This window comes from Lithobates pipiens, unplaced genomic scaffold (assembly GCF_037356315.1).
Source record: "Lithobates pipiens isolate NorthernLeopardFrog02 unplaced genomic scaffold, aLitPip1_a1.2 Scaffold_28, whole genome shotgun sequence".
NCBI classification, from domain to species: Eukaryota; Metazoa; Chordata; class Amphibia; order Anura; family Ranidae; genus Lithobates; species Lithobates pipiens.
Window position 1 is genome coordinate 177,433,384 of NW_027507789.1, and position 21,490 is coordinate 177,454,873.

General features: G+C 46.4%; 1 protein-coding gene across 4 annotated transcripts in view; it reads right to left on the reverse strand.

Annotated features, from left to right (window-relative positions):
* Positions 1–21,490, reverse strand: part of B4GALNT2 (beta-1,4-N-acetyl-galactosaminyltransferase 2 (SID blood group)) — a 112,816-nt gene that overhangs the window by 86,464 nt on the left and 4,862 nt on the right. The window lies entirely within an intron of this gene.

The window sequence follows — 21,490 nt, forward strand, 5'->3', positions numbered from 1 at the left end:
TTTAACCCCGTGATCACCCCCCGTCGCCAGTGTCACTAAGGCTGGGTTCACATTGCAGCGGTTTATGAGAACGAATGTGATTCGCACCGCACTGCAGTGCAAATCACATCCGATCTCTGTGCGATTCGAGTTCAGCCATACAGATAGTATGGCTGAATTCGTGTCGCACCCGTGTTCACACCATGCGATCCGAGTTTGCAGATCGCACTGCGATATGCGAACTGATCTGGGGGTGTCATTAACATTTCACTGACACTCCCAGCAGTTCGCATAGGGCAGTGTGAACTGCCGCCGGGAGGCACGCGATGCGGGAACCCGCCGCGGATTCATGGCGTTCCCGCATCGCTCCAGTGTGAACCCAGCCTAATAAGCGATCGTTTTTCTGATCGCTGTATTAGTGTCACAGGTGACGCTAGTTAGGCAGGTAGGTATTTAGGTTCGCCGCAGCTTTTTATAGCGCCAGGGACCCCCATATACTACCGCATAAAGCCCCCTGATTGCCCCCTAGTTAACCCTTTCACCAGTGATCACCATATAACTGTTACAGGTGACGCTGGTTGGTTAGTTATTTTTTTATAGTTTCAGGGCACCCGCCATTTATTACCTAATAAAGGTTTAACCCCCTGATCACCCAGCGGGTGTCATTTGTGACTGTAATAACTGTTAGGGCAGTTAGGGTTAGCCCCCTTTAGTTCTAAGGTACCCCCCTAACCCCCCCAATAAAGGTTTAACCCTGTGATCACCCCCCGTCGCCAGTGTCACTAAGGCTGGGTTCACATTGCAGCGGTTTATGAGAACGGATGTGATTCGCACCGCACTGCAGTGCAAATCACATCCGATCTCTGTGCGATTCGAGTTCAGCCATACAGATAGTATGGCTGAATTCGTGTCGCACCCGCCGCACCCGCCACAAACTCGCACGGGACCCTTTTTTTGGTCCGCAGCAGAATCGGATCGCATGGGTGTTCACACCATGCGATCCGAGTTTGCAGATCGCACTGCGATATGCGAACTGATCTGGGGGTGTCATTAACATTTCACTGACACTCCCAGCAGTTCGCATAGGGCAGTGTGAACTGCCGCCGGGAGGCATGTGATGCGGGAACCCGCCGCGGATTCGTGGCGTTCCCGCATCGCTCCAGTGTGAACCCAGCCTAATAAGCGATCGTTTTTCTGATCACTGTATTAGTGTCACAGGTGACGCTAGTTAGGCAGGTAGGTATTTAGGTTCGCCGCAGCTTTTTATAGCGCCAGGGACCCCCATATACTACCGCATAAAGCCCCCTGATTGCCCCCTAGTTAACCCTTTCACCAGTGATCACCATATAACTGTTACAGGTGACGCTGGTTGGTTAGTTATTTTTTTTATAGTTTCAGGGCACCCGCCATTTATTACCTAGTCTCACTAGTGTACCCCTAAATTTAGGGGTGTCTACTTTCCAAAATGGGGTCATTTGGGGGGGGGGTTTGTGCCATCTTGGCATTTTATGGCCTTCAAAACTGTAACGCCCTTAGAAAGCCTGAAGGCGGTGCTTGGTTTTCGGGGCCCCGTACGCGGCTAGGCTCCCAAAAAGTCCCACATATGTGGTATCCCCGTACTCAGGAGAAGCAGCAGAATTTATTTTGGCGTGTCATTTCACATATGCCCATGGCATGCGTGAGCAATATATCATTTAGTGACAACTTTGTGAAAAAAAAAAAAAAGTTTGTAATTTTCCCGCAACTTGTGGCAAAATATAAAATATTCCATGGAGTCAACATGCCTCTCAGCAAATAGCTTGGGGTGTCTACTTTCTAAAATTGGGTCATTTGTGGGGGTTTTGTGCCATCTTGGCATTTTATGGCCTTCAAAACTGTAATAGGTAGTGAGGAGTGAAGTCAAATATTTACGCCCTTAGAAAACCTGAAGGCGGTTCTTGGCTTTCGGGGCCCCGTACGCGGCTAGGCTCCCAAAAAGTCCCACATATGTGGTATCCCCGTACTCAGGAGAAGCAGCAGAATTTATTTTGGGGTGTCATTTCACATATGCCCATAGCATGTGTGAGCAATATATCATTTAGTGACAACTTTGTGAAAAAAAAATAAAAAAAAATTAAAGTTTGTAATTTTCCCGCAACTTGTGGCAAAATATAAAATATTCCATGGACTCAAAATGCCTCTCAGCAAATAGCTTGGGGTGTCTACTTTCTAAAATGGGGTCATTTGTGGGGGTTTTGTGCCATCTTGGCATTTTATGGCCTTCAAAACTGTAATAGGTAGTGAGAAGTGAAATCAAAAATTTACGCCCTTAGAAAGCCTGAAGGCGGTGCTTGGTTTTCGGGGCCCCGTACGCGGCTAGGCTCCCAAAAAGTCCCACATATGTGGTATCCCTGTACTCAGGAGAAGCAGCAGAATTTATTTTGGGGTGTCATTTCACATATGCCCATAGCATGTGTGAGCAATATATCATTTAGTGACAACTTTGTGTAAAAAAAAAATATATATTTTTTTTTGTCATTATTCAATCGCTTGAGGCAAAAAAATAAAATATTCAATGGGCTCAACATGCCACTTATCAATTTCCTTAGGGTGTCTACTTTCCAAAATGGGGTCATTTGGGGGGGTTTTGTACTGCCCTGCCATTTTAGCACCTCAAGAAATGAGATAGGCAGTCGTAAACTAAAAGCTGCGTAAATTCCAGAAAACGTACCTTAGTTTGTAGATGTGACAACTTTTGCGCAAACCAATAAATATACAATTATTGACTTTTTTTTTACCAAAGACATGTGGCTGAATACATTTTGGCCTAAATGTATGACTAAAATTGAGTTTATTGGATTTTTCTAATAACAAAAAGTAGAAAATATCATTTTTTTTCAAAATTTGCGGTCTTTTTACGTTTATATCGCAAAAAATAAAAATCGCAGAGGCAATCAAATACCATCAAAAGAAAGCTCTATTTGTAGGAAGAAAAGGACGCAAATTTTGTTTGGGTACAACATTGCATGACCGCGCAATTACCAGTTAAAGCAGCGCAGTGCCAAATTGTAAAAAGACCTCTGGTCATTTACCAGCAAAATGGTCCGGTCTGAAGGTGGTTAAGTACATGGGATTTTTTTCCCTTTTTAATCTTAATAAATTTACAAAGATTCCAAACAAACTTCTTTCATGTTGTGATTATGGGGTATTGTTTGTAGAATTTTGAGGAAAATTATGAATTTAATCCATTTTGGAATAAGGCTGTAACATAACAAAATGTGGAAAAAGTAAAGCGCTGTGAATACTTTCCAGATGCACTGTATTTAATAAGTGAGAATACAAAGAAGAAATTAGTCCTTTAGAACCTTGTGATTTTAGACTAGGTAATATGATATTTGTATAAAAACGTATGATGCCCCGTAGAAAAACATTGATTCGGAGTGCTGTAGAAAGATATGAATATGTATCTAAAAATAACTAGTCAAGAAGAATTCTTAAATAAAACAAGGTAAAGATGCGCTAAGGATTGATTTTAGAAGGCATAAACCGCTGGAAATACGCCAGTGCATTATCAATGGCAAATGGGTGAATGCAAAATATTAATACAAAGGCAGGTGAAAGCCAATGTGATACCTTGTGAAAATAAACACAAATAAAAGAAAAAAAATGTGTGAATAGAAAAATATATTATATATAAATGAAGAAATAAAAAAAAAATACAAAAACTACACCAAGTGTATGTCTAAATAGATTAATAAAACCCAATCTTAAAGTCATGCTGTGATAGCAAAAAAAATAGCAAGAAAAATGAATTAATAATGAACATATATGACAGAAAAGTAATAATCAACAAGTGAATCCTGATTTACAAAAAAAAACAAACAAAAAATTAGTCCATAAAACATATGATGTCTGGAGATGAAAAAGGGATCCAAAATGAGTCCATACACAATAGGTGAAAAAGGTAATCACAGTGACAAACATCCAAACCCCATGGAAACCGTGCAAAGGGTGAGAAAGATGCCTCCACCTGCAAACACACTGCAGCTTACCAGAACAACATGGTCCCTTATGACAGGGAACCCAGGAACATGAGTGGCTTATAACCCAGCCTGAGGTTTTAGTGGCAGACACCAAACTCCTTAATCCCAGCAGCAGCAATCTTCATCTCAATAGAGCCAGATGGTCTAATCCCCATAGAGATAGAAAAAAGGGCTCACATAGTGTAATTTATTTATTATTATTTATTATGTAATTTATTATTCAAGAAAGACAAATGAACAGTTACAGTGTAAATGGTTAAAATCAGCAGACAAAGAACGATCGAGATGGCCGGCTCTCGACAGCATCGTAACTTCCAGGACTGGCACAGCACGCGATGGCGTCAGCACGCTGCTCCTCTCTACACGTTTCGTCACTACAAAGGATGCCGTCATGGGGTACGGGCGGCGCCCTGATACACCGCTTAAATAACAAAACCTCCTAACCAAGCCTCGGTCTGAGTCCCGTAACGCAGTTGAACATCGCCATCTTGGCTAAGGGAAAAAGCATTAAATATGCATATGTGAATGCCTTAAGAAAAAGGGCAAACCTGGACATCCACATATTATGGGCTGAAAGAATAAATAATAAAATCACAGCAACATCGAAGCATACATTCAAAGAGAAACACTAAGGCCGCGTACACACGCGGGGACTGTTCGCTCAACTTTGTCCGCTGAACAGTGTTTCGGCAGACAGTCCGCTCGTGTGTGGGCTTCAGCGGACAGTTTCAGCGGACAGTCTGACGAACAAAGTTTTTTGGAAATTCCTTAAAAACTGTCCGCTGAAACTTGGTTTGAGCGGACAGTCCGCCCGTGTGTAGGCTTGTTCGTCAAACTAAGTCTCGCGCATGCTCAGAAAGAATTTACACGCCGAAGGTTGCATTGCAGTGTATAGGACGTCGTTTTCTAGTCCCGTCGTACGTGCCGTTCACGTCATCGCGCACGGTTTCAGCGGACTGTTCGTTCGTCGTGTGTGGGCAAGTCCGTCCATGCTAATTTTGAGCGGACTGTCCGCTGAAACTGTTTGACGAACAAAGTTGAGCGAACAGTCCCCGCGTGTGTACGCGGCCTAATAGTAAAATCAAAGCAAACATGAATCTACTGGGCCAATAGTCGGAGGCGGAAAAACGTAAATATACACGTTTTCTGCAACACATACATATTCTACAGCCATAAAGTCAAAATGCTTAGTAGATCTTGAAGGTTATCAATCATTTGACCCCATTCCATACAGACATGGGCTATTTGAAAGGAGCTAGGTGTTGTTTGCAGAAAAATGATCTAGGAGCTTGGAAGAAAATTCACAATTGTCAAGTCCCTAGCACATGTGCCAAGTGTGCTGCTGATTTAGAGGGTATTTTAGGGAGAACCCACGTAATTAGGTGTTTGATCTGATATGTCAAGTGGTATAGAATTAAAACTGGGAGAGCCAAACCCATTTATCATTCTTTTTAATATACTTCAACCAAACAATTAAAAGTTCACTATCCTTGTGCTAGATATAAGGTAATAAATCACATAAGAGACATAATAAAACAACACTCCCCGGTTCGGTTCGCACCAGAACTTGAGAACAGGCAAAAAATTTGGACAAACACATGAACACCGGTAAAGTCTATGGGACACGAACATGAGAAATGAAAAGTGCTCATTTTAAAGGCTTACATGAAAATTATTGTGCTCTTTTTTTTGTTTATAGCGCCAAAAATAAAAACTGCAGAGGTGATCAAATACCACTAAAAGAAAGCTCTATTTGTGGGAAAAAATGACGTCAATTTGAAGCGGTTAAAGCTTGGCTGCTGTGCTGATCCTGCATTTCGAATCCTTTGCATTTTGCACCTTATTTGCATGCTTGATCTGTGTTATTAATTCAAAGTATTAGATATAAAATGTTATCACTAAAATATTATTAAACACTTCACAAACTACAAACTGTAATTTATGACACATATGCTGTACACAAATATTCCAATCTGTTTAGACAATCTAGCAGCTAGCAGATTTGTAATGTTGTATCTCACTTAACAAACTGTACAATTTATGTCTAATGTGGGTCCATTTAGAAATCATAAACCTAATTCCAAATTATATACATTACATACTTGTTAAATCTAAAGGAAATTATACAATCAGTTTGTGGTGGTTGTGTGACCACCTTTATGCTTATTTTATTGTTGGACTGTGTGTGGAGGCAGGGTTTTTTTTTTATTGCCTTTTGTTTTATTATTATTATTATTATTTCTTTTGGAGTATTGCCCTTTCAAAGTCATTTCCTTTGATAATGATATGTATTATCACTTTGTACATTTTATGACTTTCAGTTAACTTTAAGCTTATTAAACAGTGTGTCTCAGCATAATAAATATAAGCTTTGCCAACTCACAGGTTGCCTAATTGAGCCTAGTTAGATGATGGGATGGGGGAGGGGGGACTTATTATATTTCCTGGGTTTTTCTTAGCTGGCTTCTTGGGTCTGACCCACTGGTCCTATGTCATTATTAAGGGATAGGGATTCGTATCCCGGGCTTCGCCACTGCTGTTATTGTTGTTCTCACTACTCATACTTTTACAGGCATACCCCACTTTTAAGTACACAATGGGGTTTATTTATTTACCAAAGCTGGAAAGTGCAAAATCAGACTCACTTCTGCATAGAAACCAATGAGCTTCTAACCTTGGCTTGGTCAATTAAGCTTTGGTAATAAAACCTGGAAGCTCATTGGTTTCTATGCAGAAGTGAGCCTTATTTTGCACTTTCCAGCTTTAGTAAATAAACCCTATTGTGTACAGGGGTATGCCTGTACCTAGTTAGGTGATGCCGCAGTTGGGAGGGATAGAGTTAATTATGTTTCCTGGGGTTTTCTTGGTGGGCTTATTGGGTTCAACCCACTGATCCTGTGCCATTATAAAGGTATACGAGTCCAGATCCCAGAGTTCACAGCTGCTGCCATTGTTGTTCTTACGTCAATGCCAGAGTCCATCCTATCAGCCTGCTGTATCAGGCCGAGTCCAGAATGCCTGCTAATGAACATCTGGCTTCAGGAGCCTTCCACAGCTTACACCCTCACATAAAAACATACACACTCTATATCGAGCGCCCTTTTTACAGATTTTTTTGAGCAATAAAGGGTGAATCACACCCTAAGCCTTGTACACACGGTCGGAGAATCCGTCGGAATGCGTCTTATCGGACCGTGTCGTCGGATAATCCGACTGTGTGTGGTATGCATCGGACTGATTCTGTCCGAATCTCCGTCGGACCCAATTTTCCAACATGTTGGAAATATTTTCCAACCAACTGGTTTGATCGCACATACTCCGATCATGTGTAGAGAATTTTGATCGGACCAAGTGCCACGCATGCTCAGATCAAATTCCTACATCAAAGCTATTGGCTACTAGTCCCATCGTAACGAAATTACGTCATCACGTTCTGAATGATCGGATTTTTCGACAACTTAGTCCGACCGTGTGTATGCAACAGTTTCGGACAAGATCCGACGGGCAAAATCCGACGAACAAAATCCGACGGATTTGGTTGGCGGAATGTCCGACCGTGTGTACAGGGGCTTACAGGGGGAGCTGATTTTTTTTTTTTTTCAAATATAAAGGTTTATTAATTTCCAACTCAGGAAAGCAAATACCAGTAGTACAGCAATTACAAAGACAATGTGCACGTAACAGACATCTGTTAACACTGTGATGTTGAATATTAGTAAGAAAACATATACCATGAGTCATGCACCAATATGCACTGAATACAATTAATGGATTCATTGAGGTCCTGGCTATGCGCGCATTGCTCTCAATGGCTGGCACCTCTTCCCAAGTTTCTATTTTCCTCTACTAACTACGGACCTGGGGGAAGGGGGGGATAGGCTATCTTGTATAAAGGGGGTGGGGGAAGGGGGGTGAAATTGGGATAGAGGTGAAGGGGAGCTGAAGGTTGGACAGGGAAGGGGGGGTGGGAGGGAGGAGAGGGCATAATGTAGGGGGGGTGCAACAGCTGTAGCAGCCAGGGCAAGGGTATGCCCGTCTTGGCCCACCAAAGACCTAGTCCACCAGTGTATTGAAACCCCCCAGTCAGGAGTGTAAAAACGTGTTTCCCTCTGCTGAATAAATAAAGACATTCCAGCCGGCCCATGTCTTTAAGTATTTCTCGTGTTTGTGCTGTGCCTTGAGGACTAAGTCCTCCAGTTTACGTACCTCCTCCACTTTACGAAGCCAGTCTGCCACCGTCGGTGGGTACTGCTGCTTCCATCGAATAGGGATGCATGCTTTAGCCGCATTTAAGAGATGACAAGTCAACGAGGAGCTGATATTTTTAAGTGTTGGTATTTACAAGGATTAATATATAAGGTAAAGAGCAGCACCATCCACTGTTTTGACTATTGTAAACAGTATTAGGGCCATTGAAACTGCAGTAATGAGCAGTAGTTACGTTTAATCTACCAAGTGCTGGAACTCTACTGTGAGAGTCATTTATGGCAGCAATGTTAGTCTGTAGACAGGTGCAGTCTATTTTCTCCACTGCGGGTGGCGCTGTCTGCAGCAGCACTGCAGATGGGGAGGAACCTTTTCCTCTATGGTTTCCCCGGTCACAGGGAGGCAGCTATCCAATTGGATGCTAGCACCCCAGGTGACTTTGGTGGACATCTTGGGTCAGGCAGAGTCTATTTAATACCCTGGTGCCCAGGTTTTGTGTGCCTTTTGTAAAAGGCTAGAGTAGGGACAGGTCATCTGCCTGACAGGGACAATACACAGAGTCAGAGAACAGTTCCAAAGGAGTAGGGAAAGTGTAGGGAACCGCTTCAAATCCCTGGAAAGCCTCCCCTTGGGTACAGACTGTCCAGGCCACATTCTCGTGGCAGAGGCTGTCGGCACCTCTGAGTCTTCAATCTACTGTCCCACTGCTGTTACAACTTGTGAGTGCATCGGGTTGCCGTCCCACCCGGCCTGTGTGTATATTGCTGGACTTCCATTACAATATACTCTTGTTATTACACCTGGACCTGTGTGTTTTCTGCCCACTGCATCATGCTGCCCCTAAGACCACAAGTCCTAGAGACCAACTGGGAAGGCACTGTCCAAAAGAAAAGGAGAATGGTAACAGAGGGGACAAGGGAACAAAGATGGCTTGCAGAATAATTATTACAGGAATGGCAATCCTTTGGCACGTTCTTCTGTCGGCTATTGTTGGGGTCCTTTAAGAGTGTCTTTGCACTTAACAAAAGTCCCACTTAACCTGCATGCAGTATAGGTATGCAATCCAGGGACGTGCAGTGAGGTCAGTGGCTGGTGAGGCACTGACTAGCATCAGAGCCAGATACACACAGGTTAGAACTCCTCTGTAACTCTAACATGTAACCTGTAAAAAAAATTAAAGCAACACCTATGGAGATTTTTAAGTACTGAAGTTTCTTTTAAAAAAAAAACATTGTTTGAAAAATTGTTACGCAAATACAGTATAACATAAAAAGTTGGAGCGACCACCATTTTACTCCCTTGGGTGTCTGCTAAAAAAAATATATAATAAACAGCAGAAAAGAGAAAGGAATGGGACTTTCTCCTTTCTCTTTTCTGCTGTTTAATACATATTAGGGATGGAGGCTTGCCATTGCTATAATCAGGTTGTATCAGGTCGTATTAGTACAATATATATAATGTTTGGGGGTTCTGAGTAATTTTTTAGCAAAAAAATTATGATCCCAGTTGAAGTCACGAAGCATGTGACATAATGCGTAGGACACCGGAAGTGACGTAGTACGCACGAGCGGACCGCTCATCGCTTGTTTTCATGTGCAATTACTTCTTTTAACTTGTGAGTAGCCTGCGTTTTTTAATAAACTATTTTGGTTTTAAAAAATACTACACTATGGCCGGCTCCCTGTTTGGCTTCTGAGTACTCTCCCTTAGCCACCATGGACATTGTGTGTCATGATTAGAGGAACTGGACATTGTTGGATTGTGTGTTCCCTTCTCTCCATCCATTCCAGGAGTTATTGTTTACGCTGTTTAACCTTACAGCTGTAAGGTAATTGTTGAATTTATACACTGGTTGGTGAACACTCTGGATGTTTTTGGCACTAGTCACCTGGCTTGGCACAGATGAATAACTTCTAGCAATCTGGGAAGCAAGTCTTCCCAGTCTGTAGATAAGGTATCAGTTGCCGATAATGTGTCCAATACTTCTGTGTCTGTGTCTTCTAAAATTGCAGAGGTAGCAAGAGGTGCTGAGGCTGGTGCGTCAGGTGTGGTGCCAGTCCCCCCCCCCCCAACGCTGCAGGGTTCCTATTGCGGATCGTGGGGTGCAGAGGAGTGGGGAAAATGGTGGATAGGCTGGCCTGGTGTTAGATAAGGGAAGGGAGAGTGGGGGGTGGGGGGTGAAGGGGAGGATAGGTGTGGGGAGGCTGGTTCTGGTTTGTGTAAGGATGATTTGGAGTGGTTGGAGCATAGGAGGAGGAGGGGCAAAATAAGGAAAAAAAGGGGTTCAGTTACCTTAAATCCTAAAGTTTTGCCTTAAATAATAAATAAGTTTAAGTCCTGTCAGATGATGATGATGATGATGAGTGGGACTCATTCAGTTCAGCGTCCTCTATGGATGATGAGTGCCAGGGTGCGACGAAGCGCACTGGTTCTCCAGGGAGAGGGAGTAGTCAGGCTAAGAAACGGCTGCCTCAACTACCCTGATGGCAGTTCCCACTCCTTTTAAAGTGGCAACTATTAATGTTGCCAGCTTAAGATCATTAAGTGCTCGTCATATGGCCTTATTTTTGCTCAGCGAGTTTGATGCTGACATTTTGTTTTTGCAAGAGACCCATCTGAGTAGTCTGGCCGATATACATCTGGCAAAGAAGGAATGGAGACGTGGTCCCTCATTTTAGTCTCTTGCGGCCGAGCCTTACAGCGGGGTTGCAGTCCTTTTTTCTGGTATGGTAACGTGTCGGCGGGTAATTGAGGTAGAGGTTGGGAGATGCATGGTCTTGGACGTCTCTGTAAAGGGGCAGGACTTGCACCAGATTAACATCTATGGTCCTCAGAGGAAGTGGGACAGGAAATGCCTCTTTACAAAGATTAAGCCTTTTCTTTTTACGGCCCAGCAGGTTATCTTTGGAGGTGATTTCAACACCATTACCAGGTCTAAACACAGGAGAGGTTTCAGAGATAAGCTGGGCAATGGCACGCTTTTTCTCAATGCGATAGTTAGGGAAGCAGGTATGGTAGATGCGCACATTAAGCGCTGCCCAGACAGCACAAGGTTCACTTTTCAGCAAGGTAGTAGTCAGAGTAGGATAGATAGGTTTTTTTAAAGGGAGACTCTGCTTTTTCGGCACCTGTTTGTCGGGCAGTGGAGTTTTCTTATCACTGTATTCTGTCTGTGACTCTGAATTCCTCAGACATGCCACCTATGGGGAGGAGTATCTGGAGATTAAATTCAGCCCTCCTGGAAGACGAGAGAGTAAGACAATCCTTTGAGGATTTTTTTTCAAGCACAGGTAACGATCCTAGACTTTTGCAACAACAAGTCAGAATGGTGGGAGCTTGTAAAACAACGGACTGTTGGGCTTTTCAAGGCCATAGGAAGAAAGAAGCAGCAAGATAAGTATATCACATACCAACATTTGCGGAGCAAACTTTACCGCCTTGTTTCGAATGGAGGAGATTCTGGGGCGATCTCTGAGGTGAAGCTCCTCCTCAGGAGACATCAATATGACTGGCACGCCACTTTGGTTCAGGAGAGGGATTACGAGAAATACCATTCACCTGACCCTTACCAGAACTGTAAACAGAGCGTAGCAGTTAGGATGGTAAATGGACAGAAGGACAGTACGGGCTCTCTGACGAAGTCTAGGTCAGGGATCCTGGAGGTTGTCATACTATGCTGATCTCCTGGGAGGAAGGAACCTTGACAAGAACATCAAGACCTTGTCAACCTTGAAGAAGACCCATTTTAGATGCTACAAGTGAAGGAAAATACAGCCCAGTCCTAGTAAATGCTGCACGCCAGGCTGCACTAGTATCAGCAGTAACCAGGAGAATACATAGGGACTAGTGGGCAGCAGCCTGACTTGTAGGCAGTGTTTTCTATGGGTGGTCACCAGCAGAAAAATAAACATAAAGAGATCCAACACACTGACCACACTGCACAGCACTAATATCAGCTCCAGTACCAGCATGTGTACCAGGACGAGCACTCACCTACATCCTCTGCTTCCAACCTGCTGCTCTATGACCTGTGTATTGTGACCGGGGGAGGGGGGACATTCCGGGGAACTCGGGGGTTATCAGGAGGAAGAACTGAGTTGAAAGCTGGTGAAGGAACTGTTTACTGTCCTATAATGGGGACGGGCTGAGTGAGTACAGAGTGCAGCTTGCAAAGCAGTCAGTGGTGTGTGTATAGGGTGGAATCTCCCTATACACAGGATGTGTAGCTCCCCAGATAGGACTTTATCAGTGTGTGTCAGTGCCCAGGACGAGTGTCGGCAGCTGGTGAAGACACTTCCAGACCAGGCTGCGTTGTGTATTGTTGGTAGGAGGGGAGCGCAGATTTCTCCCATACAGTGCGGAGCAGCTCTATTAAAAATCTTCTCCTTTCCCCAGTGACTGAGCCACGCTGTCTCTGCACTCCTCCCCCCTCCTTGTGTTTGTCAGTCCTCTCAGACTGACACTCGGCTCTATACACAAGGCTGTGTCATCTCCTCACCAGAGAGCTGTGCACACAGCAGCCGCAGTTGCGCCCTAGGTGGCAGTGCGCCCTAGGCGGCTGCCTAGTCCGCCTAGTGGTAGCTCCGGCCCTGAGGGGAGTTGAATAGATATGGACAGTTGTCTAATTTTAAAATAAATATGTTCAAATTCAAAATTTTGAACATTACTATTCCAAGGGAGGAACAACTGGCAATTCAACCGAAATGCCCCTTTGTTTGGTGTAAGACGGGATTGGGGTACTTGGAAATAAAATTGTCTGCATCTTTGGGGACTATGTTTGAGGCCAACTACATACCAGTGCTTAATAAGATCAAGGAACATTTAAAAAAATTGAGATATACAGTACGCCTCTCTCATGGATAGGTAGAATTGATGCCTTAAAAATTTCAGCCCTGGAAAATTTGGCTACTGAATGACTGAGCCATTTTCTGCGATTCGGCACTGCATTGTTTTAACTGACAATTGTGCGGTCCCAAACAAAATCGATGTCCTTTTTTTCCCCACACATAGATCTTTCTTTTGGTGGTATTTGAACGCCTTTGCCGTTTTTATTTTTTGCGCTATAAACAAAAAAAAGGGCAACAATTTTGAAAAAAAATATTTTGTACTTTTTTCTATAATAAATATCCCCATTTAAAAAAAAATAAGGCCGCGTACACACGGGCGGACTGTTCGCCCAACTTTGTTCGTCAAACAGTTTGAGCGGACAGTCCGCTCAAAATTAGCATGGACGGACTTGACCACACACGACGAACGAACAGTCCGCTGAAACTTGCGCGATGACGTGAACGGCACGTACGACGGGACGAGAAATACGACGTCCAATACACTGCAATGCAACCTTCGCCGTGTAAATCCTTTCTAAGCATGCGCGGAACTTAGTTTGACGAACAAGCCTACACACGGGCGGACTGTCCGCTCAAACCAAGTTTCAGCGGACAGTTTTACAGAAATTCCGAAAAACTTTGTTCGTCAGACTGTCCGCTGAAACTGTCCGCTGAAGCCCACACACGAGCGGACTGTCCGCCAAAACACTGTTCAGCGGACAAAGTTGGGCGAACAGTCCGCCCGTGTGTACGCGGCCTAAGTTTAGGCCGATATGTACTCTTCTGCTTATTTTTGTTAAAAAAAAATCACAATAAGCATATACTGTTTGGTTTACGCAAAAGTTATAGCATCTACAAAATAGGAGATAGATTTATAGCATTTTTATTATTTAAATTTTTTTACTAGTAATGGCGGCGATCTGCGATTTTTATTGGGACTGCAACATTATGGCGGACACATCGGACACTTTTGACAAATTTTTGGGACCATTGGCATTTATACAGCGATCAGTGCTATAAAAATGCACTGATTACTGTAAAAATCTCACTGGCAGGGAAGGGGTTAACACTAGGGGGCAATCAAGAGGTTAACTGTGTTCCCTATGTGTGTTTCTAACTGTAGGGGGAGGGGACTGACCTAGAGGAAGTGACAGATTGTGGTTCCTATCTAATAAAAACTCACAATCTGTCAGGCCTTCCAGAACAGAACACGGCCTTGTTCTGCCTCTCATGCACGCAATCGCTCAAGGCCAGCGGTCATTATGACCGCCGGTGTCTTGTCATATATAGTGATGGACGAACTTCCGACGGGACGTTTCGCGAACGCGAAACGCGAACGGACACAAACGTTCGCGAAAACGACCGTTCGCCGCGGGCTCCATTGACTTCAATGGGAGGCGAATTTCGCAAACCTTTAGGTCGAATTTGCGGCCACGGGGTAATTATTAGGGGGTAGCACGTAGTCCCACCACCTGGACAATAGCATAATACATGTATGAGGTGAATTTGGGATCGATAACTACAAGCATTTTTTTTTTATTTGGGAAATTGTTCTGACAATTCAGGACTATGGAGCTAATGAAGGCAATGGAGGAGAGGGAAGGTCAGGGACCAGGGTAGGCAAACAAGAGGGTGCAGGAGATACAGAGCACTGACAGCAGCACCGTAATACAGAGCACTGACATCAGCACCGTGACATACAGCGCTGACAGCAGCTCCGTGACATACAGCGCTGACAGCAGCTCCGTGACATACAGCGCTGACAGCAGCTCCGTGACATACAGCGCTGACAGCAGCTCCGTGACATACAGCGCTGACAGCAGCTCCGTGACATACAGCGCTGACAGCAGCACCGTGACATACAGCGCTGACAGCAGCTCCGTGACATACAGCGCTGACAGCAGCTCCGTGACATACAGCGCTGACAGCAGCTCCGTGACATACAGCACTGACAGCAGCTCCGTGACATACAGCGCTGACAGCAGCTCCGTGACATACAGCGCTGACAGCAGCACCGTGACATACAGCGCTGACAGCAGCTCCGTGACATACAGCGCTGACAGCAGCTCCGTGACATACAGCGCTGACAGCAGCTCCGTGACATACAGCGCTGACAGCAGCTCCGTGACATACAGCGCTGACAGCAGCTCCGTGACATACAGCGCTGACAGCAGCTCCGTGACATACAGCGCTGACAGCAGCTCCGTGACATACAGCGCTGACAGCAGCTCCGTGACATACAGCGCTGACAGCAGCTCCGTGACATACAGCGCTGACAGCAGCTCCGTGACATACAGCGCTGACAGCAGCACCGTAAGCAGCCCCAGGAGGAAGTCAGCACAGCACAGGGATGGTGTGATCCCCTCATAATAAGAACCCCCAGGAGGAAGTCAGCACAGCACAGGGATGGTGGGAGCCCCTCATAATAAGAACACCCAGGAGGAAGTCAGCACAGCACAGGGATGGTGGGAACCCCTCATAATAAGCAGCCCCAGTAGAAATATGACACCGCTCAACCTCTTCAAAGAGGAGGGTAGGGGCATATAGTACGGTGTGCTTTTTTGGGTCAGGGAAGTGAGCCAAATGAATTAAGAAGGTCTGTGTGCTTGATTCCAAAAATTGTTTATAGACATATACATGGTCTACTGATCACATGTGTTGAATTCCTCCGAGATCCATGCCTCATTCATTTTTAGAAATGTGAGGTAGTTAACACTGTGGTGAGCTAGGCGAGTACGCTTATCGGTCACAATCCCCCCTGCTGCGCTGAACGTCCTTTCGGACAGGACACTGGATGAGGGGCAAGCCAACAGTTCGATTGCAAATTGGGCAAGCTCTGGCCAGAGGTCAAGCCTGCCCACCCAGTAGTCTAGGGGTTCATCACTCCTCAGAGCGTCCACATCGGCCGTTAACCCAATGTAGTCGGACACCTGACGGTCTAGGCGTTCCCTGATGCTGGATCCGGATGACACCTGTCGATGGGTCGGCTGAAAGAATGACCTCATATCCGAAGTCACCAACACATCTTCAAACCGGCCTCTTCTTGCAGGCGCTGTTGGATTGGTACCCGCAAATCCTTCTCTGGGAGTGGGAATTGCTCCTCTGCCAGCGCACGCAAAAGCAGAATGCAGCATTTCTCGAAGCAAGGCCTGGAAGTGCTGCATTCTGACAGCCCTCTGCGACGGCGGTAACATTTCCGCCATTTTGTGTTTGTACCGGGGGTCTAAGTACGTTGCCACCCAGTACTGGTCCTTGACCCTCATGCTTTTTATACGGGGGTCCCTATTAAAACACTGGAGCATGAAGGCCCCCATTTGCACTAAAGTGGAAGCGGTGTGGTGGCCTGGCTCCTGCTCATCATCCAGGATAATGTCGTCCTCTTCATTCTCCTCTCCCCATCCTCGCACAACAGGGATCCCAGAAAGGTTTAAAGCATGCTCTTCTTGCTCCTGCTCATCCGCCCCGGCACCATCCTCCTCTGACTCCTCATCAGACTCCTGTTGTTGACTTGTCTCAGATAGAGTAGCCCCCCCTGGGAATTCATCCAGCATTGCGACTTCCTCATCTTCCCGCTCCTGCTCCTCCACAGCCTGATCAATGACACGACGCAATGCACGCTCCAGAAAGAAGGCATAAGGTACCATGTCACTGATGGCGCCATGGCTGCGACTGACCAGTTTGGTGATCTCCTCAAATGGCCGCAGAAGTCTGCATGTGTCGTGCATGAGCAGCCACTGGCGCGGTGAAAAAAAACCCAGCTCCCCAGAACCGTTTCTTTCGCAGAGTTCATACAGGTAGACGTTAACTGCACGTTTCTGCTGGAGCAGCCTATCAAGCATATAGAAGGTTGAGTTCCATCGCGTCGGGCAATCGCAAATAAGACGTCTGACCGGCAGATGGTGTCGCCGCTGAATGTCAGCAAGGCGAGCCATGGCCGTGTAAGATCTTCTGAAATGGGCCGAGATTTTCCTTGCCTGCCGCAAGATGTCCTGGACCCCAGGGTATTTGACAAGGAATCGCTGCACGACCAAGTTTAAGACGTGTGCCATGCACGGCACGTGCGTGATTTTGCCCTGTTTCAATGCGCTAAGCAGATTGGCACCGTTGTCACACACCACTTTACCAACTGTCAAATTGAGCGGTGTTAGCCACTCATCTGCCTGTGAACGCAAAGCTGAAAGGAGTGCCGGGCCAGTGTGGCTCTTTGCTTCCAGGCACAACAGACGCAGCACGGCATGGCAACGTCTCACCTGGCATGTGGAATAGGTTCTGGGGAGCTTGGGCGGTGCAGTGGAAGAGACGCTAGCAGCGGAAAAGGAGGAGGCAGCTGAGGAGGAGAGGGAGGAGGATGGAGTAGGAGGAGGAGAAGAAGAGTCAGGCCTGCATGCAATCCGTGGCGGTAAAACCAAATCTACACGGGTGCCACGGGTTACATGCTTGACGGCCGTCAGAAGGTTCACCCAGTGGGCAGTAAAACTGATATACCTTCCCTGCCCGTGTTTGCTAGACCACGTGTCTGTGGTCAGATGTATCTTGGCACCGACACTGTGTGCCAGAGATACATTCACTTGCCGCTGAACATGGCCATATAGCTCTGGGATGCCCTTCTCTGAGAAATACTTCCTTCCTGGGACCTTCCATTGTGGTGTTCCAATGGCCACAAATTTGCGAAAGGCCTCCGAGTCCACCAGTTTATATGGCAGTAGTTGGCGGGCTATGAGTTCTGACAAGCCAGCCGCCAACCGTTGGGCAAGAGGGTTATCCGGCGTCATCATTTTTTTACGCTCAAACATTAGGCCCACGGAAGCCTGCCTTTTTGCAGAAAAATGTGAGCTTGGCGTGATGGAAGGTGGAGTGGAGGACAATTGTGAGGAGAGAGGAGAAGGAGAAGTAGAAGACGAGGCTGGACGGTGAGAGCCTGCAGTGTGGCTTTGTGTGTTCCGTTGCTCCCACTGGGCTCGGTGATGGCTGCTCATGTGCCTTCTTAAGGCGGTCGTCCCTAGGTGAGTATTGGGCTTACCGCGACTAACGCGTTGACTGCAAAGATTGCAGATGGCAACGCTATTGTCAGCAGCGGACACGTTAAAAAAAGCCCACACTGCGGAGCCATGTGCCGGTGTCCTGGGAGCGCCAGATGTGACCGTACATGGTCGATGACTCGCTCCTGATACATTTGCAGTCTGCTTTGTCCCTGCTGTGCAATGTAAGTCATTGCTGCTTCTCCTCCCTATCTGCTGGTCCATATCTCCCTCTGAACTCCCCTCCTCTTCCTCTCTTGTGGGCACCCACGTGACATCACTAGACACGTCATCATCAACGTCACCTTCCCCACCGCTATAAGTAGAGTAGGCAGCAACACCGGGGACCAACCTCCTCCTTGGGCTGATCTGGGTACTGGCGTCAGACTGCTGAGTAGCGCTTGTTGCTACCTCCTCTTCCTGATCCAATACCAAGAGTGGCTGCGCATCAGAAATGTCCTCTTGATATGGATCGGAAAATAATTCCAGTGACTCAAGCGGAAGGTATGTGGTGGTGGTGGTGGTGGTCGTGTTGTTGGTGGTAGTGTCTTTGGGGGTGCACATAGCAGAGAGTGAAGAAGAGGGTGCAGATCGAGAGGATGAGGAGGGTGCAGAAGAGTAAGGCTGAGCGAGCCACTCAACCAAGTCTGGTGCATCCTTTAAAGTAATTGAACGCACCTTCTGCAACTTCCCACTTTGGCTCAAGCCTGTTGCTCCTGCCCTACCCCTACCACCCCTGCGGAAGGGCCTGCCTCTTCCTCTGCATGTCATTTTTTAAATGACCCTGTGACAAAACTCTTAGTCCCTATACCGCTGAAGGACTGCTGCAGTATAGGTGAGCGGTCAGCAGTGGTGCACGTCAACCCTATCTATTGTGGACCTATAGCGGTCCTTACAGAACAGCAGACTGTACCGCACTCAAGCCTATGTACCGTAGCACCCTATACCAAGTTACCAGTCCTTATAAGAACTTTTGTGGACCAAGCAGGTTGTGTATTAGTGTTTAGCAGACTGTACGTCAGTCCCTATACCGCTGAAGGACTGCTGCAGTATAGGGCAGCGGTCAGCAGTGGTGCACGTCAACCCTATCTATTGTGGACCGATAGCGGTCCTTACAGAACAGCAGACTGTACCGCACTCAAGCCTATGTACCGTAGCACCCTATACCAAGTTACCAGTCCTTATAAGAACTTTTGTGGACCAAGCAGGTTGTGTATTAGTGTTTAGCAGACTGTACGTCAGTCCCTATACCGCTGAAGGACTGCTGCAGTATAGGGCAGCGGTCAGCAGTGGTGCACGTCAACCCTATCTATTGTGGACCGATAGCGGTCCTTACAGAACAGCAGACTGTACCGCACTCAAGCCTATGTACCGTAGCACCCTATACCAAGTTACCAGTCCTTATAAGAACTTTTGTGGAACAAGCAGGTTGTGTGTTAGTGATTAGCAGACTGTACGTCAGTCCCTATACCGCTGAAGGACTGCTGCAGTATAGGTGAGCGGTCAGCAGTGGTGCACGTCAACCCTATCTATTGTGGACCGATAGCGGTCCTTACAGAACAGCAGACTGTACCGCACTCAAGCCTATGTACCGTAGCACCCTATACCAAGTTACCAGTCCTTATAAGAACTTTTGTGGACCAAGCAGGTTGTGTATTAGTGTTTAGCAGACTGTACGTCAGTCCCTATACCGCTGAAGGACTGCTGCAGTATAGGGCAGCGGTCAGCAGTGGTGCACGTCAACCCTATCTATTGTGGACCGATAGCGGTCCTTACAGAACAGCAGACTGTACCGCACTCAAGCCTATGTACCGTAGCACCCTATACCAAGTTACCAGTCCTTATAAGAACTTTTGTGGAACAAGCAGGTTGTGTGTTAGTGATTAGCAGACTGTACGTCAGTCCCTATACCGCTGAAGGACTGCTGCAGTATAGGTGAGCGGTCAGCAGTGGTGCACGTCAACCCTATCTATTGTGGACCGATAGCGGTCCTTACAGAACAGCAGACTGTACCGCACTCAAGCCTATGTACCGTAGCACCCTATACCAAGTTACCAGTCCTTATAAGAACTTTTGTGGACCAAGCAGGTTGTGTATTAGTGTTTAGCAGACTGTACGTCAGTCCCTATACCGCTGAAGGACTGCTGCAGTATAGGGCAGCGGTCAGCAGTGGTGCACGTCAACCCTATCTATTGTGGACCGATAGCGGTCCTTACAGAACAGCAGACTGTACCGCACTCAAGCCTATGTACCGTAGCACCCTATACCAAGTTACCAGTCCTTATAAGAACTTTTGTGGACCAAGCAGGTTGTGTGTTAGTGTTTAGCAGACTGTACGTCAGTCCCTATACCGCTGAAGGACTGCTGCAGTATAGGGCAGCGGTCAGCAGTGGTGCACGTCAACCCTATCTATTGTGGACCGATAGCGGTCCTTACAGAACAGCAGACTGTACCGCACTCAAGCCTATGTACCGTAGCACCCTATACCAAGTTACCAGTCCTTATAAGAACTTTTGTGGAACAAGCAGGTTGTGTGTTAGTGATTAGCAGACTGTACGTCAGTCCCTATACCGCTGAAGGACTGCTGCAGTATAGGTGAGCGGTCAGCAGTGGTGCACGTCAACCCTATCTATTGTGGACCGATAGCGGTCCTTACAGAACAGCAGACTGTACCGCACTCAAGCCTATGTACCGTAGCACCCTATACCAAGTTACCAGTCCTTATAAGAACTTTTGTGGACCAAGCAGGTTGTGTATTAGTGTTTAGCAGACTGTACGTCAGTCCCTATACCGCTGAAGGACTGCTGCAGTATAGGGCAGCGGTCAGCAGTGGTGCACGTCAACCCTATCTATTGTGGACCGATAGCGGTCCTTACAGAACAGCAGACTGTACCGCACTCAAGCCTATGTACCGTAGCACCCTATACCAAGTTACCAGTCCTTATAAGAACTTTTGTGGACCAAGCAGGTTGTGTATTAGTGTTTAGCAGACTGTACGTCAGTCCCTATACCGCTGAAGGACTGCTGCAGTATAGGGCAGCGGTCAGCAGTGGTGCACGTCAACCCTATCTATTGTGGACCGATAGCGGTCCTTACAGAACAGCAGACTGTACCGCACTCAAGCCTATGTACCGTAGCACCCTATACCAAGTTACCAGTCCTTATAAGAACTTTTGTGGAACAAGCAGGTTGTGTGTTAGTGATTAGCAGACTGTACGTCAGTCCCTATACCGCTGAAGGACTGCTGCAGTATAGGGCAGCGGTCAGCAGTGGTGCACGTCAACCCTATCTATTGTGGACCGATAGCGGTCCTTACAGAACAGCAGACTGTACCGCACTCAAGCCTATGTACCGTAGCACCCTATACCAAGTTACCAGTCCTTATAAGAACTTTTGTGGAACAAGTGAGTTGTGAATGTTTAGCAGACTGCAGCAGAAG